The 25007-nt window shown below is 34.1% G+C and overlaps 1 protein-coding gene across 2 annotated transcripts in view; it reads left to right on the forward strand.

Moving 5' to 3' along the window:
* HNF4G (hepatocyte nuclear factor 4 gamma) overlaps positions 1-25007 on the forward strand; it is a 128934-nt gene that overhangs the window by 51102 nt on the left and 52825 nt on the right. The window lies entirely within an intron of this gene.

The raw sequence follows: 25007 nt of genomic DNA on the forward strand, positions 1-25007 counted from the left end.
TCTCTTGAAGGAAATTATAGTTTATTTGTGCAGATAGGATTTAGATTAAAAAGATGAAGAAATGTAAAGTAGCATGATATAGCTATGAAATGGATAAATTAGGTAAATATTTTAAGAAGAGAGGAGCATGGATGATCATTGTCTTTTGGGATGGACTCTACAAACTCCATAAGGGTAGGGATTTGTTTGCTTATATTTTATTCCCAGTGCTGACAGAAATGCATGATTTCCAACAGGGCATTATTACTTATTCTTTTAAATTTTGTTTTTAACATTTATTTTTGAAGGAGAGAGAGACAGAGCGTGAGTTGGGGGGGGGGGGAGCGGGCAGAGAGAGAGGGAGGCACAGAATCCGAAGCACGCTGCAGGCTCTGAGCCAACAGCACAGAGCCCAATGCGGGACTTGAACCCACTAACTGTGAGATCATGATCTAGGCCGAAGTCAGACGCTTAACCAATTGAGCCACCCAGGCACCCCTATTACTTGTTCTTTTGAATGAAATGAATGATGGCATAATGAAGTACATAATTGAATCAAATTTAGAAAAAGGTTAGGGATATAGATAATCTACATCAGGGTGTTCAAACTGTGGGTTGCTCTTTATTACTGGGTAAAGAAGTAAGTTCAGTGGATCGTGATTTACATGTAAAAAGTTACAGAGTGTCATTATGTCAAGAAATTTTTTGGATTTATATGTGATACTGACATACATATGTTTAATTGTGTGTATACTTGGTCACAATTTTATGTCTCACTTTAGGTCATGGTTAAAAGTGTTTGAAAATGCTGTTTTAGACAAAGGGAATACTAAAATTTGAGGCAGGCATGTAAATGTTTTGTGGAAGAATAGTGACTTTAACAGTTTTGTTAAATCAGAGGTGAAAAGAATAGTGAAATGAAATAAAATTTATCCAGAGGAAGAGGAATCAGTTTGGTTCTGTAGCTGCTGAAGAACCACTGGGAATCCTTTTTGCCTTCCACTATCACCCACACTTCGCTCTAAAAGGATTTAACCAAACTACGCTTTAGAAAGATTAATTCATCAGGAAGAGTGAATGTGATTGGAATTGGCGAGACCAGAGAGAAAACTATGTAAAAGAGGTATCACAGGATAAGGATTTGTGGCCTCGACTGGTGACAGCTACTAGAGAAAAAGTTTCTTAGCATGACTATGGCAGAGTGAGGTTAAAAAAAGTGAGTGGGTGATGTTGACATGGAGCCCAAATAGCAAACAATTTCTTAGAACTGAGGGGGTAAGATTAAAGAAAAACAGTAGGACAGTGGAGTCAAGACAAGATTTTTGTTAAGATGGGAAGAAGGTGAGAATCTCTGTGGTCAGGTAGGGAGACTCAATAGAGAATGCTCCTAGACATGACTAAAAATGTATCTAGAGAAGACATCAAGATTCTAGCTAAAGAGAATATATTGAAAAGAGGAGAAGTCCCTTGTTCTAAAATACCAGAGAGGGATGCCTGGGTGGCTCAGTCTGTTGAGCCTCCGCTTTTTTATTTCTGCTCTGTTCATGATCTCAAGGTTCATGAGTTCGAGCCCCACATGGGGCTCTGCATTGACCATATGGAACCTGCTTGGGATTTTTTCTCTCTGCCCCTCCTTGCTCCTGCTCTCTCTCTCTTTCTCTCTCTCTCTGAAAATAAATAAATAAACTTAAAAAAATAAAAATAAATAAACATTGCTTTCTGTAAATTGAAGGTTGACCAGGGACAACTATTTTAATCAAGGATATGGCATTGCTTTACTAATTTTTTTTGTTACTAATAAGAGATTTTTTAAGTGTGTGAAAACATTTTATTTGTCATGTAAGAAACATATGCTTTATTCACCCTAAATTTGTCTAAGACACTACTGTCACTTGAGAGATTACATAGTTTTGAGCATTCTCCATATTATGGGTAAGTTAGGAAGTTAGAAAGAAGGTGAGTACTGTATGAAAATTTTGGATTCCCTGTCCTTAAAAACTACTTAAAATGAATTTGATAATGATAAAACAAGTTCAGAAACCTAGAAATGTAATTACAGAGGGTTATAACATATTCATATTAGTTGAACCTTTCTTTCTGGCTTGGGTTTATCTGCCATTCATAGGAAATTTAGAGGCTTCAAATTATAACTAATTATAATTTAAAGAGAAAGCCATTGCTTGGCTGATTTATTTAGTAAAGGAAACTAAATAATACCGCTTTGTTGTTTACTAAAGGAAAGATATGATGGCATTATAGATGTCCCATAAATGTGTGTCTGTGAGTTTACATAATTAGAGAGAGAGAGAGAGAGAGAGAGAGAGAGTAATGAAACTGTCTCTAGGCACGGTCAGGTACAAAGGTCCATCACTTAAGTCTCAGAACTAAATAAACATGTGAGGTTATGATTATTTTATTGAGCTTTCTTATTTTATGAGCCACTAATGGCCCTTGGATCAGTTATTTTCATGAGCACTGGCAACCTACAGCTTCAGTGAAGCTTTATTTATTTATTGTTTTTATTTTAAAGTGCCAAGAAGAAAATGCCCAGTTCCCCGTCTTATTTTTCATTTACGATAAACCATAGAAATAAAATTTTTTTTATTACAGAGAAAGAACTAAAATATATGTTAAGTGTTTATAACTGGCAATTTGCTTACGACTTTCTAATTTACTTTCAATTTCCAATGCAATTAGTTGAACTTCTGAGTTTGAGTATATGTACTGTTATCAACTTTAACGTCAGGCTCACTTATGTTGCTTTTCACACTTGTTAGGCTGAACGTGCTGGCAAAATTAACAGGGTTATGTGGTTGAGCATTTGTGAGGAAATGCTGTGTAATGAAACACAATATTTTAAAATTTGTTTTTATTTTGTTCTTGCATCTACTGTAGTGTATTCATGTAATTTATATGTATTCATGTAATTTATTCATGTCATTTTTTCGAGAATTCCTTTCTGTGTAACCTTCTGTGGGAACTTGCAGGCAGAAACAGGGTCTAGAGAGAGCTCTGCATCCCACTTAGTCTTTCCAAATTTGCCAACCAGGTAAGTCCCTCACCATTCTAGTGGTGGGTAAATAAATCAATTTTACTGATTGCACCTCTCCTAGACTTGGTCGGGTAAAATAGAGGCATTTGCCAGTTTAGCTTCAAGTATCTTAAATATTTTGTGTTTTTAGATTATCCTAAAACGAAAAAGGAAACTATTTGACTTGATATGTGCATGTGTTCCCTGTGGCCAAAGCCTACCGTTAAATTTTGAAAGGATTCTTAGGTTAATTTTTTAAATCATGGACTTTTAGCATTAAAATATTTATTAAAATCACACTATGGAGAATGAGAAGTATTATCAGCTGAATCCGGTATATTTAGAATTAAATCCTTCCAGTTTCTTTATATGTATAGAAGTTGAAGAACAGTTGGTCTCTGGTAACCAAATTTGGAGTGTAAGGGCAAAGGGTATCTAATCAGAAGAGAAATACCTGTTTTTCTAAGTATATAAATATTCTAAATAGGATTTATGTCCAAGTCAAATAAAACCAAAATCTAGGGTTTGTTATTCTGCTAACCCTTAGAATTTCTTTGTATTTCTTGTTATTCTACTAACCCAAAGAATTTCTTTGTATTACTATTTGCACCATTATAAAAATTACTAAAACAAATTCTCATGATTCATGACCTTACATAAATTCAAATGATCTTGAAATTCAAATGATTCTGGGGATAGAGGATAAAGACCTTATAAGGGAATTCCTGGATATGAGAGCTCTAGTAATATTTCCACAGGAATTTCTAAGGTTCTAAAACTTGTTTAGATTCCAAAATCCAAGTCTTGTAGAGTGGATTTTATAACAAATATTTTTCTTTCCGTAAAGATGGTAAAATTTATATTAAGGTAAGAGCTACATGTTGAGTGTGGGAACAGAGTAGCTAATGAGCCCACTCTAAAAACTAAATAAAGTGGCTTGTTCAGACTCTGGAGTCCCCAGATGAGACGGTGACCCCTGAAAATGCATTTGGTATCAGGTACATTTAGGTTAGAATCTTGTCCTTGTCAGTGGTGCGTGTCCCTGCTCAAGTTCCTGAACCGTTTGAGTGTCAGTTTTCTCATTTATAAAACCGGGACAGTAACACATCTCAGTGTAAAATCTGGTTAGGATTAAATGAGAAAAGGGCCTCCTAAAATGCCTGGCTCAGAACTGACCCCTCCTATCTGTTAAGCACAGTACCCGCCTTTCAAATGCAACTCTCTGAATTGCCCTGCCCAAGCTCCAACCCTTTTTAAGAGATAGATTGGCTTCTTAGATTATTCTCCTCGTTTTGCTCATGAATGAAGGCAAATGATTGTTTTACTTAAAGAAATAGAAATGATTGCCTTTAACAGCTGCTGACATATACACTAAAAAAGCTGGGGGTGGGGGTGGGGGTGGGTGGTGGCACTGTATTTCCTGCAAGTTAAACTTTTTATTTCTTGCCTATCTTAAGAATTTTAAAATCTACGTTTTTTTTGTTTAGTTTTATAATCCATATAGACCATCTGGATTTTCTTCTACCTTTGAAAAAAGAAATTTGTGAATCTTTCATTTGTTTATCATTTAGGACTAATAACAACACACTGAGTATTTTACAAATGTCAGTTACAATACTAAACGATTCACTGTATTAACATACTTTTTCCTCAGTTACATATGAGATATTATTTCATTTTTACACGTAAGGAAATTGAGGCAAAAGGAATTTAGGTACATTTCCCTGAGGTCACATAATTAATAAGGGGTAGAGCTGGGATTTGAACTTTCAGAGACTGTCTTTAGAGCCATATGCTTATCATGTCACAGTAAGTAATAAGACATAAAGTCAGTCTGGAAAATAATACCAGGCTATGTCATTAATGAGGTTCTGTCACTTGTTTTTAATGTTTTTTTGGTGTGTGTGTGTGTGTGTGTGTGTGTGTGTGTATTGTGTAAAGAAATTGTTATGCTGTGTATAAGTATTATTTGCTGAATGAATGTTTTGTTTATTAGAAACTGTATAACAAGAGGGAATATAACAAATGTAATGGATGTGGACGTGAAGGAGTATTTTACCATAAGCTGAAAGAATTTGAAAAATGTATTTTTTGAATCCCTGATGTTTAAATATTTTTTGGTGTTTGGGTAAGAATTTTCTTATTGAAAACAAATTCTGTGCAATTTAAGAACAATGTAATTTTTATTGAATGCATGCTTACTTGCCTTATAGCTCATATTTGACTTATTTATGTTATATATAAGGGACTCATTTTATTAATCAAAATAATTTTATTTTTTATTATTTTTCTAATTTTTAAAAATATTTTATTTATTTTTGAGACAGAGAGAGACAGAGCATGAACAGGGGAGGGGCAGAGAGAGAGGGAGACAGAATCCGAAGCAGGCTCCAGGCTCTGAGCTGTCAGCACAGAGCCCAGTGCAAGGTTCGAATCCACGAGCCATGGGATCGTGATCTGAGCTGAGTTGGACGCTTAACCAATTGAGCCACCCATGCACCCCAATCAAAATATTTTAGAAGCTTATCAAGAGTTAATAACACAAAGCCTTAATAGGTAAACTAGAAAATATCTAATGTGCAATGAATTAAATCTGAACTTGGGCAAAATAACCTTCATTTCTTTGAGCAGGACACAAATTGATCACCCATGTTGGAAGTGTCCAAGAGAGCAAAGCTGGAAGCTCTGCAGAATCCTACAATATGACTGAGCTTTAATGTCCAGCTACAGGTGTTCTGGGGGATTTTCAGTTTTACATTAAAAAAAAATTTGTTCATCAGGGAAATTAAGAGTGAACAATAAAGATCACATTTAAAATAAAACAAAATTCAGCTGGAGGTTAAGAAACGGTTCGCCACTGTTATTTATCTTCATATCGAAGTATGGTATCTGAGTAATATTTTACCTTATTTCTCGAACCTTGCCTGAAAATTGCTTAGCTAATCCGTAGTGCTATACATGGATAGCAGAGTAAGGAGAGTAAGTAAAGGACTCTTGGTCTCCAATTCTAATAATGACCTTGAGTGAGTAGCGTCATTTCTCTGGGTCTCATTTTCTCCTCAGAGGATAGAATTAGGTTGTTAGTTTTCAAACAGTGCTCTGCCAAGTCTAACAGATCTGAAGTGCTTTAGTTTCCCACACAAATCTGTCTTTGATATTTTACCTATTGGTTGCACGCTTGATATTTGTTTAGAAGATACTTCAATAAGTAAAGATTTGAAAAGCTCCTGGACTAGATTACATCTGGAATTCCTTCCACCTTTGACGTTTTATTATCCATTTCTGCCTTTCTAATCCCTGTGCTAGAATCATACACACAAATTACCACTGCTTTATACTCCAACCTTTTCATGAAATGCCCATTTACCCCATTTTTACCAGTTCGACTTCTTTTTTCAAGGTCCAACTCTATGGCCATCTCTAATGAATAGCCTTAACAAGCCAAGGAAAAACTCTCGTTCTTTGGAATTTTAGTGAAGTATTTTAGTATCTTTTTTTATGAGGCACTAACCTGGTCTTCATTCTATCATGGTTATTATGTATTTGAAAAGTCGCTGTCTCTAATTCCTGTAGGGGCTAGCAAGAATATCAGGATGAATAAAAGATAATGATGGGATGATAGCGCACTCCCTGGAGAGCACGTGTGTCACCAGGAGGGGTCAGAGCCTTAATGGGCTTCCTGGAGAGTGTCCACAGGGAAATTTAAGATCAATATTACCAAATTGTGTTTCAATAATAAATAAAAAAAAAAATAAAGAAGTACACTCGAATGTCTTATGAAAGTTTTAACTTTTTGAAATTTACACAAAAAATAAAAATAAAAACCAAATAATGCCAGAACAACAAAGTATGTGATGACCGCTTATGTATACCTCTGGACTGAGCATGCATGTGTGTCTTCCTTCCCTAACATGAATGCAATCCATTTACCTGTATCTTTGTTCACCAAAATTTAGTGAATCCTATTGGAAATGGTCAGATAGCCTTTCTATATAGGCTGGAATAAAATCATCATAGTGTAAGCTTGACTGTCAAGAGCAATATGACAATGTCCTCAAAATGATAAAATTGGAAGTAGGTCATCTTCAAAGGTAAAATCTTGTGCTCTTAACTCCAGTGTCCCCTACCTGATGCTTTGCAGTATAATGTAAATACCTTCCAGAACCAGAAGGACATTAAAGAACATTTCACAGTTTTACTGCAGTTAAGCAGAGGCAGATGGATTGGCCAGTTGCCTAGAAGAAAAAATCTCATCTGAAAATTTAGGTGGGTTTTAATGCAACCTCCTTCGGTTCATCTAAAGGAGATAATTTCCAATTAGAGCTTGTTTTTCTTTTTGTTGCTTTTCTTCAGCACCTTTGGTACTCACTAAATACCCCAGAATGCCAGAATGCTGACGAGTTTGTATTCTTTTAAACGTTGATCTGCTGGTGATCACATTTACTTATTCTCATCAAAAACAGTTTTAATTTTAGACTATCCAAAAAAAATTTTAAGCACTCATATTTTCATTCTCTATATAATAGTGACAGTGTTTATATCAGATTCACACTATTGTTTCCTATTTGAAGTAATCCCCAATTAAGTTTCCATATTCTAGTTAAAGTTTTAATCTAATCCTTTATTCTGTTTATGACTAAATAACAGAGTATTCAGTAGTGACTGGGGGATCTGAACTCAATGACCTATGAACTTAACACACACACACACAAAATAAAGTTTGAAATGCTGTGTTTATGATAAGATGATAGTGTTTCAATTATGAGGAAATCCCTATTGTTTATCATCTTACATTTTACTAAACTTGAATACAAAATTGATTATATTTCTAAAAAAGTATTGATTTATTAAAATATTCATTCATCTGTTTCAAATAGTTTGAATAAAATTTTTCCTAATTTTATTTTAATAAATCAGCCAAGTGCAGTTCACATTTTCTTTCTAGCACAAATGAAATTCTTTAAGTGGTTTTCATGGTTTAGAGCTCCCTGCACCACTCAGTACCTTTTCTTTTTAACAGCCCCATTAACAAAGTAGGCAGAGATGCTCTCTCATTAATAAAGAAGAATAATCCACCTTCTGCCCAGGGAAATTCCCACTGGAGCAGGGCCCCTCCCTGCACCGACTGCTACAGTCCTGACTCCTTTCCTCAGCCTTTGTTACACTGCCCCCTGCATCTCACCAAGTGGCCTCACAGTGTATATTGTTCAGGTTGCTCATCTGTTTTTTTCTCCCTAAAAATGTGTACAGTCTGTGCAGCTTTTCATTGAAGTTCAGTATCATTGATCGAAAGTTGGGTTTATTCAGTGATAAGTCTACTCTCTTTAAATCTAAGGAAAAAGATGATGTATAAACAAAGTAGATAATATTTTTAAACTCAATTTGCAATAGCTCAATATTTGCAAATGAATCACTGTGATTCATCACTGTAAGAGAAAGAATAAGAACCACATAATCATCTCAATAGAACCAAAAAAAAAAGCATTTGAAAAAGTTTGACAAATACTATCTACCTTGCTTAAATATTATCTTTTCCCTTGAAAATTTATCACAATAACGTCCATTACAGAATTAAACAGGCTAAGATCTTATTGCATATTATTAGTTATAGTTGCTTAGAACTATTATCCCTATGTCACTACGCTTGGTCAATAGTAACTAACTGCATTGATAAAAGAATAACCAATGTAACACAACTTTCTATACAGATGACCCTTTCATATGAAATACCTCATTGGATTATATCTACCCTAGTATTTGTAGTTGTAGTAGTAGTAATAGCAGCAGTAGTAGTATTATTATATGTATTATTAAAGATTCAAAAATAAAGTTGGGGCACCTGGGTGGCTTAGTTGGTTAAGCATCTGACTCTTATTTCAGTCAGGTCATGATCTCCCCGTGAGTTCGAGCCCTGCACTGGGCTCTGCGCTGACAGCACAGAGCCTGCTTGGGATTCTTTCTCTCCCTCTCTGTCTGTTCCGCTTGTGCATGCATATATGCTCCCTCTCTCAAAACCTGTAAACCTACTTTGTTGAGGGTTTTTCTCATGAATGGATGTTGAACTTTGTCAAATGCTTTTTTTTTGCTTCTATGGAGATGATTATATGGTTCTTATTCTTTCTCTTACAGTGATGAATCATGGTGATTTGCGAATATTGAGCCACCCTAGCAAGCCAGGAATAAATCCCACTTGATCATGGTGAATGATTCTTTTAATGTATGGAGTCTGTTTGCTAGTATTTTGTTGAAGTTTTTGCACCTGTGCTCATCAAGGATATTGGCCTATAGTTCTCTTTTTTTAGTGGTATGTTCATCTCATCTTGGTATCAGGGTAATGCTGGCCTTACTGAATAAATTTGGAAGTTTCCCTTCCTTTCTATTTTTTTGGAATAGTTTGAGAAGAATAGGTGTTAACTCTTCTTTAAATGTTTGGTATGATTTGCCTGTGAAGCCGTCTGGCTCTGAACTTTTGTTTGTTAGGAGTTTTCTGATTACTGATTGAATTTCTTCACTGGTTATTGGCCTGTTAAAATTTTCAGTTTCTTCCTGTTATGATCTTGGTTATTTATATGTTTCTAGGAATGTATCCATTTCTTCCAGGTTGTCCAATTTGTTGGCATACAGTTTTTCATAATATTTTCTTATAATTCTTTGTAATTTGCGGTATTAGTTGTTATTTCTCCTCCCTCATTTGTGATTTTATTTATTTGAGTCCTTTCTCTTTTTTTTCTTGGTAAGTCTTGCTAGAAGTTTATCAATTTTATAGATTTTTTTCAAAGAGCCAGCTCCTGGTTTCATTGATCTGTTTTATTGTGTGTATGGTTTTTTTTTAAATTTCTACATCATTTATTTCTGTTCTAAACTTTATCATTTCTTTCCTTCTGCTAGTTTTAGGTTTTGGTTGTTGTTCTTTTTGTGGCTCCTTTAGGTGTAAGGTTAGGTTGTTTATTTAAGATTTTTCTTGCTTCTTGAGATAGACCTGTATGGCTATAAACTTCCCTCTTGCAAATGCTTTTGCTGCATCGCAAAAGTTTTGGACCGTTGTATTTTCATTTTCATTTGTTTACATGTACTTTTTTATTGCTTCTTTGATTTCCTGGCTGACCCATTCATTGTTTAGTAGCATGTTATTTAACCTCCATGTATGTGTGGTCTTTCCAGATTTTTTCTTGTTGTTGACTTCTAGTTTCATAGCACTGCGGTCAGAAACGATGCATGGTATGACTTCAGTTTTTTTTAATTTTTTGAGGCTCCTTTTGTGGGCTAATATGTGATGAGTTCTGGAGAATGTTCCGTGTGCACTTGAAAAGAATGTGTATTCTACTGTTTTAGGATGAAATGTTCCAAATATATCCTTCTGTTTCAGTTCATCATTCAAAGCCACTGTTTCCTTGTTGATTTTGTTTAGATGATCTGTCCTTTTTGTAAGTGGGATGTTAAAATCTCCTACTATTTGGGGCGCCTGGGTGGCTCAGTCAGTTAAGCATCCGACTTAGTCTCAGGTCATGATCTCAGGTAGGGTTCATGAGTTCGAGTTCCACATAGGGCTCTGTGCTGGTAGCTCAGAGCCTGGAACCTGCTTCAGGTTCTGTGTCTCCCTCTCTCTCTGCCCCTCCCCTGCTCGTGCTCTGTCTCCCTCTCTCTCAAAAATAAACAAACGTTAAAAAAAATTTTTAAATAAAGTCTATTGTATTATTATTGTATTATTATTGATTAGTTCCTTTTTTGTTTATTATTAATTGTTTTATGTATTTGGGTGCTGCTGTGTTGGGTGCACAAGTATTTACAATTGTTATATCAGAAAATGCTCTCAGGTAATGATAAGTGAAAAGAGCAGGATATACAAATATATAATGCATATTATCACAATTATGGAAACATACCTCTGAGTCCTGAGCCTGAAATGCTCCAGTACGCAAAGCATCCACTCATCTCAGGGCTTTTTCTGGAATTCTCTTGGTCCACTTCTTTGCTCGGCTGCTCCTCCTTCAGGTTCCAGATTAAATGTTACTTTCTCAGGAAAGCATTTGCTGGTCCTCAGGGTCACTTCAGACTGGGTATGCTCCCTCTCCAGTTACATATTTTCATAACACTTAAATTTTCCTTCATCACACTTATGATTACAGTTAATCACCTTGTACTATCTTTTGAGTATCTGTCTTCTTCAATAGACTGTAAGTTTCATTTGAGTAATAACTATGTCAACCTTATTTGCTCAAAAGCCTGGCATAGAATATGGGACATAGAATGAATTCAGTAAACACTTGTTGAAGAAATGAATGAATGAATGAATGAATGAGTGAATGCAAGGCACTGTGCTAAGAACTTTTCACGTAATCTTTTTGAGACCCCACAAAAAACTTAACGGAGTAGGGAACATCTTTATCACATTTTATGGATATTGTATAACTAAATCTAAGAGAAAATTGTCCAGTTATATAGCAAGTAAGTGGACAGCCTAAATTTAAACGCTGATATTTTGGAATGTAGTGCCCAAGCTCTTAGACACTGATTGTGTAAAAGTGGTTGCACTGAAATTTTTTGAATTTCCATTTGAAATTCTATGTAAAATCTAAGACTGCAGAACAAGAAGCCACATTACGTCTTTGTCATAGAATGTCTTAATTAAGGTTTTGAGCTGGTTAAATATATATACATATATATATAATAAATATATATATATATATATTATATATATATGCATATATATACCTTTTACTTTTCCCAATATTTTCTCTCCCAGACACTGCTAGCAATCAAATTTGTAGCATCCAGTTTTAGAGATACATGTTTTATTTATTACAAGCATTAGTATTTAAGATAAACCTGGCTTTCAAAAGTTAGTTTTGATTCTGAAACCTATCAAGGCAACATAATTTAAACTTTATTTCTATAGTTTCCCCATATTTTTTCTTTTGACTTCCCTTCTATGATTGTATCTTGATTGTCTCTGATCTTTAAGTAGGTACAAATGAGCAAGGATTCTGAATAACAGCAAGTTCAGGCCACCCCAGTTTGTTAAATACTTTTAACAGGAAATGGTCAATTATTTTGGGATATGGCATTTGATGGGCATGGAGTTAGGTCACAGAACCTGAAGATTGTCACAGCTGTTGGCTCCATAGAAGTTGGCTCCAGCAGCCTATTATTCATTAGGTCCAAAAAATCAGATATGAATCCTAAGTGATTATACAGGGCCTTGTCTTACATACGTCTCACCAGTCTTGAGTGAATGGATGAATGAATGAACAGCCCCCACCTTAACTGGATTCTGAATTTCCAACTATTGTTTCTTGACAATCACATTGGACTTCTTGGCCCTGCATTTATAAATGAACCCGATTGTTCTTCCTGTGTGCATTTTTCTTAAAGACCAGCCTTTGCCAAAATATTTCCCCTTAAGCTCTCCACATGTCTTAAAGTATAACTTTCATTGTCTCTCTTGAAGGGACCCCAGCATAACTTCTTTTTGAACATTGACAGTAATTTTGATATATTTTAATAACTGGATTTAATTAACCGGATTTGGCTTTCCTTTTTTCCTTCATTGATCATATGCATGTTGAATGTGTATTATCTGCAAAGAAGTGAGCTAAGTCTTGAGAGAGAAGACAAAATACGCTTAAACAATTTGCTAATGTTTCATTTGCAAAATCAGTCTGTATCTTTATAGATGGAACCTGGCCAACTTCAAGCAAATAACAAATAAAATTTTAAAACCCTTTCTAGGCTTAAAATTTCAATGTTGATTTTGAAAATTCACTCTACAAAAGTCAATTCAAAAACTGAGTAATTTAAAAATCTCACTTAACATCTCAACAATTTATGATAAAACTAGTAACCCATTTGTTTGTTTACTCACTCTTTTTTGAATGATGTCAATGGTTTAAAACTTATTTTCAAAATCTTTAATTTCCTTCATGTTTATCTTGGGGCAGATCCATTTGCCAACTCACAGACAGGCTGTTCTTTCACATGTAATTGTATGTATGGATCAGCCATTCTTTTTATATATTGCAATATATATATAATATACAATATATAAAAATATATAATAGTATAATATAAGATAATGTACTCAATAATAAAATGTATATTATAATATATTATAATATTTTATAATATTTATATTATAATATAATATTTTATAATATTTTATAATATTTATATTATAATATAATATATTATAATATTTTATACATATATATCCTGTTCTTGGCTCCAGGACTTGCCACATTGAAGACTTCCATGATAGATATATATTTGGTCATTATTTTATCTTTTGATTTATATACATATTTGCTCAAAAAACCTTTAATGCCTTCTGATCATTCATGGAAACAAGTCTGAAAATTTCTGCCTAGTTCTCTCTAAACCTCCATAATATGGTCCTACTCTAAAAGTCCAATGACATTTCTCACACACTCTTTAAAATATCCATCACTTGCTTTGCTTTTACCACAAAAGTCTCTTTTTTTCACCAAGCAAAATTTGCTCATTTTGTAAAGCCTCACTTAGACCTGATATCATTGATCCTTGTCATCTTCAACTATGAATCATCCTCTGAATGTCAGAAGCAACTAGAGTTAGAATAATGTGATTGCCCAGTTATTCATGCTAATTATTCTTAACAGTTCTCTCTACAAATAGGTTAAGACTCGTTGAGAGCAGAAACTGTGTTTTCTATCTTTATGTCCTCAGACCCTAGCACAATGGTATTCTTTACCATTAAGGGCCCCTTAATAGGGAGTTTAGAAATTGCTTCTGTTATATATAATTTGACCAAAGTGAACATCTGGACATTCTAAACCACAAGCTTAGAATCATGCAATCTCAGAACTTTTAAGCATTACGGATCTTAAAGATTAATATACCAAATTCTTCATTTTACAGATAAAACTGAGATTTAAATGGGGACAGTATGGATCAGCCATTCCTGGTAGATTTTATCTCAGTGCCTTTGATATCCTTTCTCACTCTGTATCCTCAAACTTTAAGTGGAAAACATGTGTTGTGATGTTTTTGGTCTATTAAAAATATTAAAAGACAGTGTCTCATGCATGATTTGGTCAGAAAAGCAGAAATCACTTTAGGAATTTGAAGCAGGAAGGGATTAAATTGAAAAAACAAAGTGCTCACAACACAATTGGAAAGCCTAGAGAAACAAAATTCAGGAAGGAAAGCTATTAGCTTTCAGGTTCACAGCTAACTTTGGAGTCAGGGAGCTGCCATCATGGATCAAACTATCTCCAACATCAAAGGTGGCTGAGTTCCAGGAAAACAACACAGGCCATTAGAGAAACTTCTATACGGTGAAGCCCAAGCATTTATTTACCTCCTACTGCTGCATGAGCAACAGCTTCTACATTTCTTCCACCTTCTAAATGGCAGAAAAAAGAAATGTATTCTTATGTTTGCATCTTAATTTTCTATTTGGCACCTTTCTACACACCTCAGTAGCTTACAAATGATGAACCTGAACAATAATTGATGTTTATAATAATAGAACTGTTAGTGCCGAAAGGAACTAGAAGGGCATTGAACTCACCTTCTCATTTAAAAGGTCAAAGTCACATATCATTGGGGTTAGAAAGCCAACTTTTTAAAACTTACCTCCTTGGCTAGCCATGGAGGGTTTTCCACCTCATGTCGCTCTGAACCTCCCCCTTGCTCTATGCTTATGGTCCATTTAATTTTATGACCTTCTGATTTAATGAGATAAGTACTTCTTATGCCTAATTATTTACTGCTAAGATCATGTTTTAGTTTTATAAGACACACTTCAAAAATTGTTACTTGATCTTTGTCACGTAAATACATACGACAAAGGAGTTAAGACTGCTCATTGCTGCTCCAAGATGAAATCACCGTTCTACCTGATGACTTACAAACGGGAAAGTTGACCAATAAATCTAGTTAATCAGATCTCTCAATATTGTGAATGATCCTCCTGGTAGCCAGACATTATAAGTCTATTGTGGCCACTTCTCATTTTTACTTGTTGTTCTGGATGGAACTTGCTGTGGCACTAGGGCTTTCTTAAGAATAAACCATTCCAAAATCACACTGTTATTATATGTTGCTTTGTCCTCAGGCTTTCTAGTATTCCTTTTGGGCTATTGGTCTTTCAACATGCAGTTAGGGGATTAAAGTAAATCATTTAATCCATGCAGCATGTCACTCAATAGTATACTTTTGGAAACTGTTTCCACAGGAGCACCAGTGAAAGCAGCCAGTCTGAGATATTGACACTATAGAAAAAACTGACAGCTTACTCCTTGTATTGATTCTGCTCTTCCCTACAAATATAGACTCCGTTCCCTACCACAGCCTTGTAAGTGGTGACTGCTGAGGTTTCTAAATTGCTTTGTAAATTATTTATTATTTGACACCTTGTAAAGACCTCTTTTCTTCTTGTCTGACTTGCTTGTGATTTCTAAGGTCTCATATATATTGAAAGGTCTCAGTGTATACTGACCATACCTTCTTATAGAATGATTTTTCTTATTATCTTATATTGGAAATGTGACTTTTTCTACCATATTATGATCATACCTTTTGTCATTCTTATTTCTGATGCATTGTCTACACACTGTCATAAATGCTTATATACATATGTTCCCAACTGAGCACTAGACAGGCTGGCCAATTTGAAGCCTGGAATTGGGTCTTTAACTAACGCATTTTCAAATTTAAAAAGTTTTAAGTATTTGAAGACTGTTTATTTAATAATGGAGGAAACAGCTTTCATTAATAAAAATTATTTACCAGATCAGATACATATATTTAATTCACTTGCACTGATGTAGTAGAGTCAGTGTTCTGAAAAAATTTGCAAATGCTTTTTCAACAATTATTCTCTTCTTAGATTTTCTTTTGTGATTTTGTGAACCATAAAATTTTTAATGTTCGTAACTTAGATCATAAAAAACAGAGATTTGTGTCGAGTAATCGGAGCAATTTGAAGATTGACTGCCTACCTACAGCTTCCTGAAACCACCTGTATACATATAAATATACTCAACAGAAAAAGGTCTGTGCTTAATAACACGAGTTTGTCCCTCCCTTTCCCCCTGGCTTTCTACATTGGTCCACTCAGGACCACTATACACTCGGTGAATTAGGGCTGGAGTTCTTGCAGCATCCCTTATAGTTTGGAAATTCGAGAAACTTTTTGTGCCATCCATTCCTCAAAATTCATATGATTATATCTGAAGAGTATGGACTTTTCAATGTCATCTCCACCATTTATGAGCTTCTGTGACTTGAGGAAAGTAATTTAGTCTTCATAAAAACAGCTTCTTCTATAAAATGAAATGACAATAATAATATTAATAGTAACTACCCAAAGGGCTATTGGAAGAATAAATGTGATGATGTAGAGTTTTAGCACAAGCACATATTAGTTATCTGTAATGGTTATGACATAAAACTGGAATATAATTTTTGCTAAAGAATTTAATTTTATGACTGTTTTAAATATAATACCAATAGATCTTGGTGAAAATCAAGAAAACATGCAGTGAATAATGGTACGTGAAAACCATAGCCTCTTTTAGGAAATTTTTTCTAATTATAGAAATTTAAGGAACATGGAAACATACTTCTAAGATCACTGTAATTCTTAATGAGATTGGGAATATAAATCTGTTAGAAGACAAAGGTTTATATTCATTATGAAGATTTAAAAGCAGAGGAAGCCAGCTACTTCCACACAGACTACTGTGGGCAAGAGAAAGCACAGGAAGAGCAAAGCTGAAAACCAGCAAGCATCTTTGGAAAATGAGGCCATTGTAGCCATACGCGTCACTCCCGTTTCAATGATTTCCTTTCCAGGCAGTGTGCTGATTTTCTTGTCCACTGCTTTGTGCCAACATATATTGTTATGACCTTGTTTCGTTCTTTCCCTGCGTACTGAATGCAAATGCTTTTAAAAGGAGTTGTCTATACCTATTTTCATTCTCCATTTCTGGCTTGGAATACTGTTCGTAAAATTATTTCAATGTTTCAAGGTCTAGCTAAAGTGCCACCTTCCCTATAATCTGTCCCTATGGTTTCCACCCACTTGTTTCTTTTCTTTCTAAAGTCTTTCAGCCTTGATAGTATGAACCACCCTAACTATTATCTGAGATTAGATACCATTCTATTTGGTTAAATATTTATTTCTTGTGAAACTGTTCTTCCAGCTAGAAACATGTAAGGCAGAGAAGATTCTTTTATAGTCCCTGCAGTAGATACATAATGAAAGATTAAAAGGAGAACAGAAAAGCTGTTTAAAGCAGAGAGTATTTTCAGATAAAATGCACATTCTATCACTAAATTGGAGCTTTCTAGTAATCCTGTATATTGTGCAACATTTTACATATATATCTTCCTGTCACCTAATGATAACTGACTTTACCAGACTACTTCTTAGATGACATGAAGCTTTCACATAATTTATTTCATTTATTTTTCAAAACAATTTTCTGAGATGAGCCTCATCCTCATTTCATAGAGAAGAACCAAAGACCATAAGAGGTTATGTGATTTGTTCTGAGTTGCACTGAAGTTCACTGCTTTTCTGTCCATCCCAGCTGATCTCACAGAGTGGCTCCTTCATCCCCACGGTAACCAAATGAGGAAGGCCAGAAAGACATTGTATAGCTTTGATTGGTAAGCAATGAGGCTGATTTCTCTTGAGAAAACGTGAGAGGATGAATACCCATTTTGAGCAGTCTCTGCCTGTTCTTTTTTGGATATAGCAGAGGAAGGACGGGCAATTCTCTGAACAGGATTGGTTTGCCACAAAAAACAGGTGGCAGCCTGCAGACTTACTGTCTGCAAGAGATGTGTGATGGAAGAGAGTTAGGAGATGATTGAATATATATATATATATATATATATATATACACACATATATATACACATCCACATATGTGCATTATATATGTATGAACAATAAAATATTAAATATATGTGAAAACATGTATATCTGTCTATATTTCTATTGTTAAAAATAAACTGAAACATAAAAATTTTAAGAGTTTATTTGAGCAAAAATCAACTCTTTGCTACTAATTTCTTTAAGCCTGATTATGTTTTTATTATGATTCATTTCCAAAAGAAATTTAAACTTTTGTCCCAAGTTACTAGGAGGATGTATTCTCTTATTTCCTCTGTTGCTACATTTCCTACTTCAAGCAAGCTTGCAGACATAGACATCAATGCCAAGTAATAGAATGACCACCCTCACTATATTAATATTTTTTCAAGGTGAGTCTTCTGAGCAGCATCCCATTGATAATTAAGTTATAATGTTTAGTAGGGTTACTAACCAAATGATTATAAGCTTTGAGTTCATTCATGAAAATTCATTGAGTCCATACTTTATTGAAAAAAAATGTGGGCAAGTCTGAGTTGTATCAAACATTGAACCTTTCTGCAAAAACCAGAGTACAATGAGGCTGTGAACATGTATTTAGTAAGTTAACAGCATGAAATAAATGATACAATAAAGTCAGACAGTGTTTTTGCAGGGAGTGAGGAAAAAGCGTTCCCTGTCCTTCTAGCACACATGCGCTCGCGCGCGCACACACACACACACACACACACACACACTCACACACACGGCTGACAATGTAGGAGACTAAGGAAAAATCATGTGGTGATAAGTGAAAATTTAAGTCATTTTTATTGTCTAAAATAATGAGACAAACACTAATAGGGTTTTTATTATAGTTGCATAAATTGGGCTTTAAATTTGTGACCATTGAGAATACTGCTACTGACTGGAGATTGAATTTGTTTTTATTGAATGTAATAAATAAAGACTGTACATTCAAATATCATGAATCATGTGTATTTAGAAATGGTTTTATCAAGTTCAGGTACCATAACTTATTAATCCTTGAAATGATTGCCTAGATTAGTGCCTAGCACATAAAAAGTGGTCTTTAACTTTTTTTTTTTGAGTAAACAAATGATGGTAAAATGTAGTCATTGAAAAGGCCAAATTTGAGATAATGTTATTAACTTATCATATGTAGAGATAAGCATGCACTCAAACGCAAAATCATAGAAAGATGTTTTAGTTTAACAATAAACATCTACCTTAAGGTGACAATAGCCATTTCTGTTTAAACTGATTGTAAATTATGCCCCGCCAGGTGTGCACAAGGTAATTGTTTTGGTGGTGTGGAAACTACATATTTTCATGAAGTTGGGTCTCCGTCAGTGAATAATTGTGATCCAACAGTAAGCTAGTATATGTCATCAAATAACAAAAATTGAAGACAGACTGAGTTGAGTATCATAGAAGAGGGAGAAAAGGCAGTGATTTGGGGGCAAAATGGATTTGTGCTCATTTTACTCATGCTTGTGCGACTCACAGAGATTATATTTTTAAGATTTAAAGATTAAGCCGTGTCCTCCTACCCCTCTCATCTTCGTCTTCTTTGAAATCAACAATAGTATTTCATATCACACAAAGTCATATGGAAAACTCTAATGTAATTGTCATGTCTCTGATCTCCATTTGTAATATCCCCATGTTGTGGCATTCACTATTACCACTTTTATTACAGTTGTTAAGAATAGGAAGTTATTGTTAAAGAGAACTTTGTGGTACTAACCATTAATATTAGTGTAGACCTCAGAATTCACCATGCTCAGAAGCTGGCAGGTCCCTGAGCATGCTGTCACTTTGGAATTCGTATAAAGCAAGTATAACTTACATAAAGACAGAGCACTTCACATTTTTCATAATAAAATAATTAATATATACAAATGTATTGCATATATAGTATAAAGAATAATACTAAAATAGGCTTGGGATAACAACTTCCCTACTTAAGAAATAGAACATTATCGGGATGCCTGGGTGGCTTAGTCGGTTAAGCATCTGACTCTTGGATTTGGCTCAGGTCATGATCTCCTGGTTCATGAGTTCTAGCCCCTGTCATGCTCTGCACTGACAGCCTGGAGCCTACTTGGGATTCCGTCTCTCTCTCCATCCCTCCCTCTCTCCCTCTCTCTCTCTCAAAATAAATAAGTAAAACTTAAAAAAAAATTATCTTTAAAAAAAGAAATAGAACATTTTCAATATTTTTATATTTCCCTCTTTACCCTTTTTATTTATCAATTGCATATCCCATACCTCCTCAACGAAACATTTGAATTTTGTGAACTCTTGTATTTATACTTATAAATATGTACTTATTAATAATTTATAATTTACAAACATACAAAATACCCATGGGAAAACAAACAATATCAAAACTAACATGTAAAATCTGTTACTTCTTCAAAAATAATTTTATATTTATATCCAATATTAATATCATTAGTGACAATGCAGAAAATGTGGAAGGTATGGAAAATCATTCACAAGATAAAACTAAATTTACAATAAAATGTACTTCTTAAAGGTAGTTATTTTTAAAAATATTATTCTAATAACTTAACTCTTAGCCTTTATTCTTTTGCTTTGTGTCATGAACTCTACTTGACACTGGCAGGGTTCTAGAAGCTTCCTGAATGTATCTTAAAATCCTAATTTATTTTCAACTTTGTGGATGTTACTTTACCTTCACGACACTTGAGATGTTTTTATTTATGCTCCCTGCAGCCTTCAACTATTAGCCAGTCACAAAAAAAGTTCACTTTTACTATAGATTCTCTTAGCTTCCTAATTATTTTGGGCAGCCTGCACCAGAATTCTCCATCGCTTAATGTTAGGAGGAAATTTATTCTCAAAGAATCCTGCTATTACCATTTACTTTATACAGAGGGGGAACTTCCCCTGCAAGTTTCAAAAACAGTTAACTGGTTGTCATGAAAGAGTTCCTATAACGTTTGGCTTTTGTTTCACAAAAATCAACAGGACTTAATGTTACTGCAATCAGAGAAGTGGAGAAAAGATACAGGAAACATAGGAACAGTGTCATGTGGAAATTATACTACAATGGAGCAACATCAAATATATCATTGCTGCAGGTGTAAATGACCTGAAAATAAGTATAGAAAAAGTTTGCTTGTCTCAGATAATCAGCATAATATTTTGTGACTATGAGAATTGCAGAGAAAATAACAAGCAGTGTCTACCAGATTTTGACATGTTATATCAATCAAGTACAAATTTTGTTGTAGAAAGTACATGTCCATTGGGGCGCCTGAGTGGCTTGGTCAGTTAAGCGTCCAACTTCGGCTCAGGTCATGATCTCCCAGTTCGTGAGTTAGGACTCCACATCGGACTCTGTGCTCTGACAGCTCAGAGGCTGGAGCCTGCTTTGGATTCTGTGACTCCCTCTCTCTCTCTGCCCCTCCCCTGCTTATGCTCTGTCTCTCAATAAATAAATAGATGTTAAAAACATTTTTAAAAAAGTACATGTCCTCAGTTCCAATAACCTCTCATTAAAATAGCCTTGTTAAATTGAGTCCACAGCCCTTTGCTTGCTAACCACTAGATTTGACTGGGTTTGATTGGGTATATAAATGCTGTGTAGATGAGAAGGTTTAATGACTGAGAATCAGAGCTGTGTATTTGTATTTAAATACACATTAAAGCTATCCAAAGGTATCCTGAGGTACATACAAGAGTTGTTTTAAAACAAAATCTGTTCTCTCTATTGGCAGAAAGAAATGCTTTGTGTGTTTGTGTGTCACTAAAACATATTTAACTAAAAAAGTTAATAAAGGCAGAGGACATCACATCTGATTCGTTATAGAAGGAAGTCCTAACTGTTGGACATAATAGAAAAATTAAAAGAGGTGTAAATCTCGGTAAATAATATAACTAATACATATCACTGAGGCAAAGGTAGCATTGTTTCCTATAGCTATTAAAGAGGAACACATCATTATAAATTTAGGGCAGAAAATCTTTATTTCATCTTAATTCCTATTATCACATATATTTTCCTTCTGGTTGCTCACTGATCTTTCCTAGATATTTTTGTTTTCATTACAGAACTGAAAGACTCTCTCCAAATACTTTCATGTTTTTACCTTTTGTTCCTCTGTTTGAATTTATTCATAGGATTCTTTAGAAATTATTCTTTTATTCTTTTTAAATGTTAGTTTATTCATTTTGAGAAAGAGTAAGCACAAGTGGAGGAGGGAGGGATGGATGGAGAGAGAGGAGAGAAAGAGAGAGAGAGAGAGAGAGAGAGAGAGAGAGAGAGAGAGAGAGAATTTTAAGCTATCAGTGCAGAGCCTGACGCAGGGCTGGATTACACAAAACATGAATCCTGACCTGAGCTGAAATCAAGAAGTCAGACGCTTAACTGACTGAACCCCACAAGTGCTCCAGAAATTATTTTTTTGAGAAGATTATGCTATGATATGCCAAATCAATTTAGAAACTAAACTTAATTGCATTTAGTATTGGCTTGCTGTCTTTGTTTTCAGTCAAAAAATTTTCAAAAAAAGTACAGATACTCTAAAATGTATATTATAATATTATAAGTATACATGTTAATAAAGACCTCACTGAATTTTTTAAATGAAATGTAAAGTATTTATGCTGGAAGCAAACATGAAGACATTTGGGAACCACATAAGTTCCTTAAATTCATTACATAATTTCTTAAATCAGAGTATCAATACATAACTCTTAGAAAAACCATGCTTAATGCAAAGGATGCATATATACTCTTATTCAAACAACATTGTATATAAATCAGATTTCTCTGAGAGAATTATATTTTACCAATTATGATTATTTATTTTAGAGTATGCTATTCAAAAGCCATATTCATCTTTTGGATCTTCTGTGTCAAGTTAACAAATAAGAGAGAAAAAACAAGGAAACTACACTATAAGCAATTGTATGCCAACAAATTTAATAATCTAGATGAAATGTATAAATCCCTAGAAAGGTACAAAGTATAGAAACTGAGTCAAGAAGAAATAGCAGATCTGAGTAGACTTATAGTAAGTAAAAAAAAGAAAAAAATCAGTAGTCAAAAACTTTTTACAAAGAAAAGCCCATAACCAGATGGCTTTAATGATGAATTCTGACAAGCGACCTAAAGAATTAACTCAAATCCTTTGAAAACACTTCCAAAAGCTGAAGAAGAGCAAACACTTCTAAATATATTCTGAGTTCAGTATATTACCCTTGTACCAAAGCTAAACAAAGACATCACAAGAAAATTACAGACCAATAATTCTATGAATGGATACAAAAATCTTCAACAAAATAATAGCAAACCAAATAGAGCAAAATAAAAAAGGATTATAAATCATAACCAAGTCTGATTTATCTCAGAAATGCAATGGTAATTCAACATACAAAAATCAACACACATACAATCAATGCATATGAAATGGTAAAGGACAAAAAACACATAATCATCTCAGTAGACATAGAAAAAGCATTTGACAAAATCCAACACCCTTTCTTGATAGGGGCACTTAGTTATCTAGAAATACAAGTGAAGTTCCTCAACCTGATAAAGTGCATTTATGAAAAGACCACATCTATCATTATATTTAATGCTTAAGGACTGAAAGATTTTCTCTAAGTATCAGGAAGACAAGGATGTATGTTTCTGAAACTTCTACATAACATTTTACTAGAGGTTCTAGCCAGGGCAACTAGGCAAGAAAAAGTATTGAAATGCATCCAGACTGAAAAGGAAGAAGTAAAACTATCTGAATTTGCAAAGCATGATGTTGTGTATAGACAATCCCAAGGAATCCCCAAAAAGTTTTTAGAGCAAATGTAAGTTAAGTAGGGTTACAGGACACAAGATCAATATAGAAAAAAAAAATAAGTTGTGTTTTTATATACCAGCACTGAACAAACCAAAAACGAAATCATAAAACTGTTCTATTAACATAGGATTAAAAAGAATAAAATATAAAGAATAAATTTAACAAAGCAATGTAAGATTTGTGCATTAAAAACTCTAAAACATTATTACAAGAAACTGAAGGCCTAAATAAGTGGAAATATATACCATGTTCATGGATTAGAAGACTTAATATTGTTAAGATGGATCAAATTGATCTACTGATTCAATGCAATTGTAACACACACATTCCAGGTTTTCTGTTTGTTTGTTTTGGCAGAATTAGACAAGCTGATTCTAAAGTTCATGTGAAAATGCAAGGGACCTAGAATAGACCAAACGATCTTGAAAAAAGGGACATAGGAGGACCCACACTTTCTTACTTCAAAACTTACTACAAATCTACAGTAATGGATAGAGAAGATGTGGTACATATATACAATAGAATATTACTCAGCCATATAAAAGAATGCAATCTTGCAGGTGGACTTAGAGGGTATAATGCTAAGTGAAGTAAGTCCGTCAAAGAAAGGCAAATACCATGCAATTTCACTCCTGTCTGGAATTTACAGTACAAAACAAATGAACAAACAAAGAAGAGACAAAAAAAAAAAAAGAAAGAAAAAAGAAAACTGACTCTTAAATACAGAGAAAATTAGTGGTTGCCAGAGAGGAGGTAGGTAGGTGAAATAGATAAAGGGAATTAAGGGTATTATCTTGATGAGCACTGAGAATTGTATAGAGTGTTGAATCATTATGTTGTAGACCTGAAATTAATATAGCACTATGTTAATTATACTTGAGTTAAAAAATGTTAAAAGAAGAAAAAAACAAGACTGTTGATATTGGCATAAAAATAGATATGTGGATCAGTGAAAATTTGAGAGTCCAGATCAAAACCCATAAAATTACAGTCAATTGATTTTGACAAGGACACCAAGACCATTTAGTTTGAAAAGAATTGTCTCTTCAACAAATAGTGTTGCGACATTCGGAAATTTATATGCAGAAGAATGAAGTTGAAACCCTGCTTACACTATATTTAAAAATTAACTTAAAATGATCAATGGCCTAAATATAAGAGCCAAAACTATAAAAATTTCAGAGGAGAACAGCTTTACATCATCATGATCTTGGATTAGGCAGTGAATTCTTAGATATGATACTAAAAGCGTCAACAAAAGAAAAGAAAAATAAAACAACCACCCCCAACAAAAAAT

This window comes from Felis catus, chromosome F2 (assembly GCF_018350175.1).
Source record: "Felis catus isolate Fca126 chromosome F2, F.catus_Fca126_mat1.0, whole genome shotgun sequence".
Lineage (NCBI taxonomy): Eukaryota > Metazoa > Chordata > Mammalia > Carnivora > Felidae > Felis > Felis catus.